Source organism: Helianthus annuus, chromosome 4, assembly GCF_002127325.2.
Source record: "Helianthus annuus cultivar XRQ/B chromosome 4, HanXRQr2.0-SUNRISE, whole genome shotgun sequence".
NCBI lineage: Eukaryota > Viridiplantae > Streptophyta > Magnoliopsida > Asterales > Asteraceae > Helianthus > Helianthus annuus.
In genome coordinates, this window is record NC_035436.2 from 108,342,873 (window position 1) to 108,355,034 (window position 12,162).

A 12,162-nucleotide genomic window follows, 5' to 3' on the forward strand; every position below is an offset into this window, starting at 1 on the left:
CACGAAGTCGAACTACATGTAAACATAAGACTCGGATCACACATGGAATATCACAACTCAGACCACATCAAACTACAAAAGCTCGGACAAGGCATCAACATAAAAACTCGGACCTTATAGGCTTCACAATATCGGACCTTGTATCATACTTACAAAAGTCGGACTTATATAATCAAGTAAAAGTCGGACATGTTTAACTTAACAAAAGTCGGACATGTTTACATACATTAAAGGTCGGACTTCATGTGTTTGTTCACAAAGTCGGACAAGATCATAAGCACAACTTCGGACCTTGTTCATTATCATAAAAGTCGGACAACATATACAAGCAAAACTCGGACAACCTATTACCCCTTTAAAATTCGGACCATGCGCATGTATATCAATAAAAGTCGGACAAGGCATAGATATTTACCAACCTGACTAATTTATTACCCCCTCTAGGTATCAAGTATCACCAATATACAAAACGATTAATAGCTTAACAGTCCAAAAAAAACCCTCCTATAAGCATTCGGTCCAATAGCAATCAAAAGCACTTTCATTATTTCCATATTAAAAGGCATCTGACATACAATTTATGTTTTAAATTGGTCCAATCAGATTCAATTTCATTCTTTCAATACATGAAATAGACTCTTATTGGACCCATAGACCATCTCGATTTCACTGTTAGGCAACCTCCAAAATTCTGTTTATCAAATGATATTATTGGACCACCATACATAACACCATCATCACATGCAAAACAATCATTAATGTTTGATCTGATCACACATATGCCGCCACTTTCCTTCATGGTTATCACTTACATTACATAACCCACTATTGCATCTTGACTTTATTATCATTATTGGGATCGAACATGCTGCCACATAACACTAAATCATTGATAACCATAACAGAAACATTGGACATCTACTCAAATAATATATGATCGCATACCCATCAGGAGTAAATATAACCAACAATACACGAAGATCTAGTTATGCATCAGTCATCATTCACTTTACTATTATCCTTACCACACCACATTAATCATGAATAGACACAATACAATCGATCATTAAAAGCAACAAATGGATTAACAATATAACTTACTAACCGAATGCAAGTGTATAGATTGAAGAGGTCACAGGGTTTCGATGAGAAGGGCTCCACTGCTGTAATGATTATATGAGCATAGGGTTTGCAATGAGTTGTGGAATTATGAGTTGGTTAGACCTAAATAATAGATGGGGGTGGGCTCGATGTGGGCCTGTGGCAACATAAAAAGGCCATATACAACAGTTTGATGAACACTTGATAACCAAACACTACTTGGCCGAAAGCCCACTTTGATTTTGCTGGCCATTGCTTGGACGAACACACTCTCGTGTTTTCGGCTAAGTGTGATTTCATGGGTGACGGTGTGCTTGGCATGATTTAATTAAACAACAGAATAGTAATTCTAAATATAATACTAACCTTCACTTCAAATATAATGCACACCACATTTAAAATATATCACTCACAGTACGATTTAACATATTACAACGTGTACAGTTGTGAAACAAACAAGTCGTGTCAACAAACAATCAAAACAATTAACGTGCAATAGTGCGAAGATGGAATCTTGGAAACTTGAGTTGTCACATTATCCCCAACCTGAAAGAAATTTCATCCCAAAATTTAGCACGTAATTACCGAGGAAGCTAGTTGTGTTGCGTTGTTTCCTGTTTTTCCTGGGGTGTCACATCACCCCCCCATTGATTTGGAATTTCATCCCAAAATTCTGTAGTAGCTTCAGCCTCAGTAGTGGTTGCACTGTTTCCGAATAACTGGGGATACTTGAGTTTCATTTGATCTTCTCGTTCCCAGGTGAACTCTGGGCCACGACGGGAGTTCAAACGAACTCGAACAAGAGGGATTCTAGTGTTCTTGAGGACCTTAACATCCCGGTCCGTGATTTCAACTGGTTCCTCGACGAACTGCAACCGCTCGTCGATAGTGAGTTCCTTAAAAGGAACTATGAGGGTCTCATCTGACAGACACTTCTTCAGATTCGACACGTGGAAGACATTGTGAACTGCACCGAGTTCAGCTGGTAGGTTTAGTCTGTAGGCCACTTTGCCTATTCTTTCAGTGATTTCGAACGGTCCAACATACCGCGGATTGAGTTTGCCTTGTTTACCAAAATGAACCACACCCTTCCAGGGTGAGACTTTGAGTAGTACTCGATCCCCAACTTGGAACTCGAGCGGTTTTCTACGTTTATCAGCGTAGCTTTTCTGACGGTCGCGAGCTGCCGCCATGCGTTGTCATATCTGGGCAATTTGTTCAGTAGCATCAACTACCATTTCTGGATCTGTAATCTGACTATCCCCCACCTCTGCCCAACAGAGAGGTGACCGGCATTTACGTCCGTACAATGCCTCGAATGGAGCGGCTTGTATGCTGGTGTGGTAACTGTTATTGTACGAAAACTCCACTAACGGGAGGTGCTTTTCCCAGCTGTTGCCGAAATCGATGACACATGCCCGAAGCATGTCTTCTAGAGTTTGAATCGTGCGCTCAGACTTCCCATCCGTCTGAGGGTGGTAAGCCGTGCTCATATCTAACCGAGAGCCAAAAGCCTTATGCATTGCTTGCCATAGTTCTGACGTGAATCGTGCATCACGATCCGAAATGATAGAGGTGGGCACCCCGTGCCTTGAGACTACTTCTTTCAAGTATATATCTGCTAGTGTGGAAAACTTGTCTGTTTCTTTGATTGCCAGGAAATGAGCAGACTTGGTGAGTCGATCCATGATCACCCAAATAGTATCGTTCCCACGCTGAGATCTAGGTAGGCTTGTAACAAAATCCATGGAAATTTCCTCTCATTTCCACTGTGGTATCTTTGGTTGCTGAAGTAAGCCTGCTGGTTTCTGATACTCTGCCTTGACTCTTGCACAGGTCAAGCACTTGCTGACATAGGTAGCGATGTGGGCCTTCATGCTAGGCCACCAATACGTAGTTCTGATGTCGTGGTACATTTTTTTCCGACCCTGGATGTACCGAGTATCGTGATTTGTGAGCTTCATCCATCACCAGCTCATGTAAGTCGCCAAAAAGTGGGACCCAAATACGCCCTGTTACATAGTAGGCGCCATCTTCCTTCTGTTCTAATCGTTGCCTTGAGCCGCGTAGGGCTTCAGCCCTGACGTTTTCTAGTTTCAATGCTTCCACCTGAGCATCTCGTATCTGTGCAGGAAGATCAGACTGAATAGTGAGCTGTAAAGCTCGTACACGCCTAGGTAGAATGTCTTTTCTACTAAGAGCGTCAGCCACAACATTGGCTTTGCCTGGATGGTACTTGATGGCGCATTCGTAATCATTAAGTAACTCGACCCATCGTCGTTGACGCATGTTCAATTCCTTCTGCTTGAAGATATGCTCGAGACTCCTGTGATCGGTGTAAATTGTGCACTTGGTACCGTACAGGTAGTGTCGCCATATCTTGAGCGCGAAAACAACAGCTCCCAGCTCTAAATCGTGCGTCGTGTAGTTCCGTTCATGAACTTTGAGTTGACGAGAAGCGTAGGCAATAACTTTATCCCGTTGCATCAATACACAACCAAGCCCCTGTATCGATGCGTCACAATAGACCACAAAATCATCCGTGCCCTCTGGCAATGAGAGAATAGGTGCGCTGCATAGTCTATCCTTCATGTACTGAAAAGCCGTTTCTTGTGTATTACCCCATCGATAGGTAACACCTTTCTGTGTCAACATTGTAAGCGGTTGTGCAATCTTTGAGAAGTCTTTAATAAATCGCCTGTAATACCCCGCCAAACCCAAGAATTGGCGTATTTCCGTTGGTGTACGCGGTGCAGGCCAGTTCCGTATCGAATCTACCTTAGATGGATCAACATGAATCCCATCCCTGTTCACCACATGGCCTAAGAAGTGGACTTCACGAAGCCAGAAGTCGCATTTTGAAAACTTGGCGTACAGTTGTTCTTTTCGAAGTAGTTCCAAGATAAGACGTAAGTGCTGCTCGTGTTCCTCCCGACTCTTGGAGTAGATCAGAATGTCATCGATGAATACTATGACGAACTTGTCTAGATAAGGTTTACACACCCTGTTCATAAGATCCATGAAAATTGCAGGCGCGTTCGTTAGCCCGAATGGCATGACTAGAAACTCGTAGTGACCGTAGCGAGTTCTGAATTCTGTTTTAGAGACGTCCTCATCCCGGACTCTCAGCTGATATTAACCTGACCTCAGATCAATCTTGGAGTAGTAGCTCGACCCTTGCAACTGGTCGAATAAGTCGTCAATACGTGGAAGAGGGGAGCGATTCTTCACTATCACTTTGTTCAGTTCACGGTAGTCGATGCACATCCTGAAAGTACCGTCTTTCTTTTTCACAAATAATACTGGAGCTCCCCAAGGCGAAGAGCTTGGACGAATGAAGCCCTTTTCCAAGAGCTCTTGTAGCTGCTTTGACAGTTCTTCCAGTTCAGTTGGAGCTAAACGATACGGTGCGCGGGCTATAGGTGCTGCTCCTGGAGCTAGCTCGACTTGAAACTCGACCTGGCGATGAGGCGGTAGTCCAGGTAAATCTTCAGGAAACACTTGAGGGAATTCGCGTACCACAGGAATATCCTCTATTCTTTTCTCTTTCGTTGATGCATCAGTAACTAGTGCCAAAATGGCAGTGTGCCCCTTTCGTAAACACTTTTGGGCCTTCAGGAAGGAGATGATGCCAACCACAGCACCACTCTTGTCGCCTTGAACTTCGAGAGGTTCTTTACCAGAACGAGGAATACGGATGATCTTCTCTTTACATATGATCTCTGCTTGCTGCTTGGATAACCAATCCATACCAACGACGATGTCGAAACTACCCAGAACTATAGGAATGAGGTCGATGGAGAAAGTCTGACCAGCGAGGATAAGATTACAACCCTGAACTATGTGTGTGGCCTCTAGACTTTTTCTGTTAGCTAACTCTACGACATGTTTGGTGTTTAAGGGAGTGGGTGCACGTTTTAACATTTGACTGACATTAAGAGACACATAACTTGTATCCGCACCCGAATCAAACAAAACAGTAACGTAAAAGTCGTCGAGAAGAAACTTACCCATGACTACGTTAGGATCGTTCCTTGCGTCACCTCGACCCAACACAAAAGCACGACCCCTAGCTTCATTGTCGTTATTGTTCCCACCGTTGTTGTTACCATTGCCTTGGTTGTTGTTGTTGCGATTCTGGTTCTGGTTTAACTGGGGGCAATCACGCTTGAAATGACCTTCAGCCCCACACTGAAAACATCCCATGTTGCCCCGTTGTTGCTGCTGCTGCGGGTTTTGTGGAGCTGGTAATTGCAGTTGCTGGTTCTGATTCGCAGGCCGTGGACTCCTACAGTCTTTGGCCTCGCGACCCATCTTGAGACACCTTTGGCAACGACCCTTGTTGCACTGGCCGCTGTGATGCCTGTTACAGTTGTGACACTTGGGGTGAGATCCTTGATACCTTTTCTGCCTGTGACCACCAGAAGATTGCTGACCAGGACTCTGGTAGTGATCAGTCTTCTGCTGTTGAGCCTGAGACTGAACTGTTGCTGAACCCTTGCTAGAATCCCCCTCCCACTTTCTCTTGTTGTCACTGGGGGTAGTAGGAGTAACGGCTGATGTGGTAGCAGTAGTAGCGCTGATACGTTTGGGCAACTTGTTCTGTTCCACCGCCTGATCTGTGAGGCGACGAGCAAGACGCTGAATGTCTTGGATATTGTCGAGATTAGCCGATGTCACATGGCTCTGAATTTCTGATGCTAGACCCTTGAGGTACAACTCAATGCGCTTGATCGGAGGGTCCACCATGGTTGGACACAAGATGGCCAGTTCGTTCGACCGTTTCGTGTAAGCTTCGATTTCCGACCCTATCATTTTCAGATGGTAAAACTCATCTTCCAACTTGTGGATGTCATCCCGTGTGCAGTATTCCCTCTTGATAAGTTCCTTGAAATCGTTCCAAGGGGTGGCGTTAGCAGCTGCCAACCCTAAAATCTGAACTTGCGCGTTCCACCAAGTTAGCGCAATTCCTTCCAGCGTGCCAGTGGCGTACTTCACCCTGCGATCCTCAGGGCATTCACACATTTCAAATACCGACTCGAGCTTTTCGAACCAATGGAGTAGTCCCACTGCTCCCTCTGTGCCACTGAATGTGCAGACAGGTTTTGGGGCGTGTTGACCTATTGTGTACAAATAGGACAAAGTTAAAGACAAGAGTTAATGTAGGATCTAAAGATCCTAGTGTTAATCACACTCGCAGGGTATACTACCTGCTTGTGCAGCTGCAAATGCCGCAGCTACTTGTTCATTGATAAGAGCCGTCAACTGGGCTTGAGTCATGTTCACACGTCCAGACATGATCTTCATAGTAAAAGTAGAATAAGTGAGAATGGTTCGCGAGTAGTGCGATGACAGAAAAGTGTAAGCACATAGGTGTTCTCATGTAATAACGAATAGTAAACAATGTAATCTAAGCATACTGCGAGCAAAGTTCTATGTAATTCTAGCATGTAGGCAATAAACATAAACCTTATTACCTAGGAGGTTGAGTCTTGCACGTGGAGCGAAGCGTCGTTGTGGATCGTTGAGAGCACTGTTCTGGTTATAGTCTGGTTTTAATAAAAACGTTTTTCCCATATTAAAACCAAGTTCTCAATAACCAATGGCTCTGATACCAATCTGTCACACCCCCAAAATCCACACGCGGAGTACTACCGCTTGGGAGCGTGACTGACCAGGATCAAGCCACCAATCATATAGAACAATGTATATAGTAAAAGTAAATGTCATTAAACCAAACCCATCCATATGAAAGGTGTTTAAAACATAAGTAATAGTTCAACGTTTAGCGGAAGCAAATAAGTAAAGCCCAATCATAAATAAGTATGTAATGTCATAACGTTCAATCATAGCATTCACGATCCTTGTCCACAACGACTTGCTCCTCCCTGTGCAAGCTCCATATGTACCTAAGGTCCTGCAAGGCATGCAGCAGAGAGTCAACAACTAGTTGAGCGAGTTCACAGAAGTAAGTTCGTAGCAGTAATTCGTATGTTCATTTAGTGGGGGCTTCCCACGTATGCATGTACTAATAGTGGGGGTTTCCCATGATAATATTTATTACTAATGGGGATTTCCCATGTTTATCCTTACTAGACTATTGTAACCATGTGTTCTTCTTAATCCGAGAACAGGAATATTCCATATGTCACAAAGTGCTTGATAGTTAATCTCATGTATCGTATAAGCAGTTAATCAATTTCATATCATTCATACTTCACATCAGAGTCTTTCACAGTTTATTCTAATATCTTTATCCGATAATACACTTAACTGAGTTAGTATGCTTAACTGGATTAACAGAAATTTGGGTCATGCATCTTTACTATAATTCGGACTATTCATTATATCACGAAGTCGAACTACATGTAAACATAAGACTCGGATCACACATGGAATATCACAACTCAGACCACATCAAACTACAAAAGCTCGGACAAGGCATCAACATAAAAACTCGGACCTTATAGGCTTCACAATATCGGACCTTGTATCATACTTACAAAAGTCGGACTTATATAATCAAGTAAAAGTCGGACATGTTTAACTTAACAAAAGTTGGACATGTTTACATACATTAAAGGTCAGACTTCATGTGTTTGTTCACAAAGTCGGACAAGATCATAAGCACAACTTCGGACCTTGTTCATTATCATAAAAGTCGGACAACATATACAAGCAAAACTCGGACAACCTATTACCCCTTTAAAATTCGGACAATGTGCATGTATATCAATAAAAGTCGGACAAGGCATAGGTATTTACCAACCTGACTAATTTATTACCCCCTCTAGGTATCAAGTATCACCAATATACAAAACGATTAATAGCTTAACAATCCAAAAAAACCCTCCTATAAGCATTCGGTCCAATAGCAATCAAAAGCACTTTCATTATTTCCATATTAAAAGGCATCTGACATACAATTTATGTTTTTAATTGGTCCAATCAGATTCAATTTCATTCTTTCAATACATGAAATAAACTCTTATTGGACCCCATAGACCATCTCAATTTCACTGTTAGGCAACCTCCAAAATTCTGTTTATCAAATGATATTATTGGACCACCATACTTAACACTATCATCACATGCAAAACAATCATTAATGTTTGATCTGATCACACATATGCCGCCACTTTCCTTCATGGTTATCACTTACATTACATAACCCACTATTGCATCTTGACTTTATTATCATTATTGGGATCGAACATGCTGCCACATAACACTAAATCATTGATAACCATAACAGAAACATTGGACATCTACCCAAATAATATATGAACGCATACCCATCAGGAGTAAATATAACCAACAATACACGAAGATCTAGTTATGCATCAGTCATCATTCACTTTACTATTATCCTTACCACACCACATTAATCATGAATAGACACAATACAATCGATCATTAAAAGCAACAAATGGATTAACAATATAACTTACTAACCGAATGCAAGTGTATAGATTGAAGAGGTCACAGGGTTTCGATGAGAACGGCTCCACTGCCGTAATGATTATATTAGCGTAGGGTTTGCAATGAGTTGTGGAATTATGAGTTGGTTACACGTAAATAATAGATGGGGGTGGGCTCGATGTGGGCCTGTGGCAACATAAAAAGGCCATATACAACAGTTTGATGAACACTTGATAACCAAACACTACTGGGCCGAAAGCCCACTTTGATTTCGCTGGCCATTGCTTGGACGAACACACTCTCGTGTTTTCGGCTAAGTGTGATTTCATGGGTGACGGTGTGCTTGGCATGATTTAATTAAACAACAGAATAGTAATTCTAAATATAATACTAACCTTCACTTCAAATATAATGCACACCACATTTAAAACATATCACTCACAGTACGATTTAACATATTACAACGTGTACAGTTGTGAAACAAACAAGTCGTGTCAACAAACAATCAAAACAATTAACGTGCAATAGTGCGAAGATGGAATCTTGGAAACTTGAGTTGTCACAGTGTGCCACTGAAAATTGGTTTGAGCAATTTCCTCAATTTGGTTATATATTTCATGCGGGCGGCGATTACCTAAAAGTCCCCCGGAGCTAGAGTCAAGTGTCTGCCTTGTGTGTGGCAACAATCCATTATAGAAAGTGGATACTTGTTGCCATATCGCAAGGCCATGATGTGGACACTTGCGTAATAGTTCCTTGAACCTTTCCCAAGTTTCATATAAGGATTCCCCGTCCTCTTGTGAATATGTATTAATTTCAGTCATTAATTTAGCCGTTTTAGCGGGAGGGAAATACTTATATAGAAATTTCTGGGCTACTTCATCCCAGGTGTTTACCGATCCAGCTGGGAGGGCGTTGAGCCAAGCTTTCGCTCGGTCTTTTAGTGAAAAAGGAAACATTCGGAGGCAGATGGCGTCATTTGATGCTCCATTGATCCGAAAGGTATCACATATTTCTAAGAAATTAGTAATATGTAGATGGGGATCCTCGTCCGCAAGCCCATGGAAGGTTGCGGAGTTTTGGAGCATTTGTATCAAATGCGGCCGAAGTTCGAAGTTATTGGCTTCAACATTCGGTGCATTGATAGCGGCACCTAGGTTACCTACGGTGGGTCGTAGATAATCCATGACGGTACGTTGGTCCGCCATGGGTGGATTCCCCGAAACTTTCTCTTGGTTTTTAGCTTTTAGTCTTTTTCTGAGAAAGTGTTCGGGTTCTTCTAGAGGTTCTTTTATGTCCTTATTAGAACTGGAGCTCATACACTACGTAGGATGGTGTCTGGTTCCAAGTCCTGCAATAAAAACAGAAAAGAATGCTGGTCAGAAGGTTCACCACGGCCCCGTGCTCAACGAACACGGCCCGTAGTCGGAGTTACAGTGATTGTTTTCCTTATCCCAGTTACTGGAAAGTTGGACACGACCCCGTGTTGCACCGACACGGCCCCGTGTTCAGCCTTCTGTAACTTGGAAAACTAAAAACTGCCAGTAACGATGCTGGGCACGGCCCGTGTCCGACCAGGCACGGCCCGTGCTGAGCTCTGTAGAAGCAGAAAAACTAAGAAAATCAAAAAAAATTAAAATGAAAAAATAAAAATATGATTAGGCCGTTGATTCCTAACTTTCTTAAAATCCTTGTGTCCCCGGCAACGGCGCCAAAAACTTGATGCGTGTTAGCATGTACATATTTTTAGATATATATTTAAGCCCTTTTTACACTTTTAGCCAGGTTTTAAATTTCTAAAACACGATATTTACTAACACTAAACACACATATGGGCAAGTGCACCCATCGTGGACGTAGTATAGTGTTGATAAGATACCGAGGTCGTCCAAGGACACAAGAGCTTTTAGTACCGGTTTATCCTCAACGTCTAATCAAATCAAAAAGTTAGAAAAGGTTTTTAAACTAAGAAAATAAAAACTAACTAAATGCTGAAAAATAAAATAAAAATAAAAACAGATAGACAAGATGAATCACTTGGATCCGACTCGTGTATTAGTATAACCTTTGATTATTTTCGCACTTTTGCACTTGTTTAAGAGATTATCTTAGTTATTGTAGTAGGCCCCTCTTTTGAAGGCGACGTTACCCTCAACCCAGTAGTTTGAGTCAGCAAGGATACAATCCTAAAGGGTCGGATTATTGAAAGATAATGAATTAAGTTATTAATGCAAATTATGGTAGGCCCCGCTTTTGGCGGTGACATTACCCTCGGCTAAGTAGTCTGAGTCAGCAGGGATACAGTCCTAAATAGCCGGGTTATAGTATTAATAGTAGTTAACTTATGAGGGGGTCAAAGAGTTTGGATCCCCGCCATCCAATACCTATGGGCATTGAAGGAGATCCTACCAAAAATAGACCCAGGTCCCTTGCAGGACCTCTAAACGCTGAACAAGGGCAAGACCCTTACCAAACCGTTCCCTTAACACCCGACCAGGTAGCCAACATACCCCCATATAGACCGTGGAGATATGAATGGTGAAAATCTTTTATTTTATATAGACAGTAAAATAATGCCAAGACACCACGGACAAACAATAAGGAAAGATCACCTTCAACATAAGTAACTAGTTATTAAAGTCATTAATACAAAACCAAATAAAAAGTGCAAAAGATTAAAAATAAAAAGTATTATACTAAACACTTGTCTTCACCAAGTGATGTAAGAGACTTAGGCAAACATGGCCTTGATTGTCAAGAACTCCTACGATCAATCTTGGATCCCGAGACGACTCACACACTCTATGATGGACAATGGACAATGGATGATGGTGGTGGATGATGGTGTTATGGTGGTGGTGGGTGGTGGATGAAGTGTGAGAGAGGTGGTGTGCCAAGGGATGAGTTGAAATGAAGACAAGCACTCCTATTTATAGGCTGAACAGAAGGCTGGGCACAGCCCCGTGTCCGCTGGACACGCCCCCGTGCCCGTCTGACACTATCTCTCTTCATTAATTGTAATTCGCAATTACAATTAATGCGCCTGTTGTACTTTTGCCACGCCCCCGTGCTCACTGGACACGGCCCCGTGGTGGGCAATAGAAGCTTCTATAGGTTTGTCTTTTCTGCTGCTTCTTGGACACGGCCACGTGCTGGCTGAGCACGGGGCGTGTTCAGTCTTCTGACTTCTCTTTTTTGCTTGGGAGGATGCCGTTGAGGGGTCGGGCAATCCAGTTTTGTTCCTTTTCTTGTATTTATGTTAGATTTAGCTGTCTTTTTGCTTCTTTTGTGAATTTGAGCTCATTTCATCCTGAAAATACAAAAGGAAGACAAAAACACTCTTTTTCCAACATTAGTACTTAAAAAGGGTTAGTTTTATGCCTCATTTGATGTAATTTATATGTTGCATTTTACACACATCAGTTTCATTACGCGTGTATGCATATGAATAGTACTGAGGTAGATAACCATAAAACTAGATCAAATCTTATTCACATCAGGTGAATCCTAGGATGTATTTCGACAACAAGAACCCAATGGTTAAAAGGTATGTGTCCTAGCATTTGATGTCAAAGGACACGAGACGTATAGATGAATAATCTAGCGTAACTTAGTTAGCAGAGGTGTAACAAGGGAGTT

The 12,162-nt window shown here is 42.2% G+C and overlaps 1 non-coding gene across 1 annotated transcript; it reads left to right on the forward strand.

Annotated features, from left to right (window-relative positions):
* Positions 1–9,246: 9,246 nt before the first annotated feature.
* LOC118491764 lies at positions 9,247–9,353 on the forward strand. Its single transcript, XR_004892209.1, has one exon. It is a non-coding gene; the product is annotated as a small nucleolar RNA R71 (small nucleolar RNA).
* Positions 9,354–12,162: the final 2,809 nt, after the last annotated feature.